Source organism: Penaeus monodon, chromosome 31 (genome assembly GCF_015228065.2).
Source record: "Penaeus monodon isolate SGIC_2016 chromosome 31, NSTDA_Pmon_1, whole genome shotgun sequence".
NCBI classification, from domain to species: domain Eukaryota; kingdom Metazoa; phylum Arthropoda; class Malacostraca; order Decapoda; family Penaeidae; genus Penaeus; species Penaeus monodon.
Window position 1 is genome coordinate 25,754,929 of NC_051416.1, and position 607 is coordinate 25,755,535.

Genomic DNA, 607 nt, shown 5'->3' on the forward strand with positions numbered 1-607 from the left:
ACAAACTCTTCATCAACACATACAGTGGCAAGACCTTTCATCAAACTATTCTCAAATTCATGAAATCCTTAATCTATATATAGAGTATTTAGACTAAGCATGTAAGCCTAATTAAGGTGTTATGCCGAGTCCAAGAACTCATAATCAGTGGCCTTTTCTGACAAGTTAACGAATGGCAATGATCACACCAAGAACAAGAAAAGAAAGATTTAAAAAATGTCAATAACCAAGTACAATACTACCTTTCTGTTCCGTTTCATTTTTGAACATGAATTAGAACTTGGCTCAGAATTTGGAAAGAAGCTAAAAGGCTAGTTTATTTGTACATATTCACCTAATCTCAAGTCTAGCAACCTGCAAAACAAACAAAACAGCTTTTTCATGCCACTCGCATAAAAAAAATGAACATACCCAAAATCGAAGCTGCACTTATCAAGTCTTCTTTGTAATGTTATTCTTTTGTATTTAGTGACTAATCAAAAACTTAATGTTAATTCCTATTACATGTTAAGAATAATCATGTTAACACATTGTTACTCCTGGTGTCAAGCTTAAGACCTATCATCTGTAGAAAAATACTGAACTTGACCTTTATGTTAACTTACTT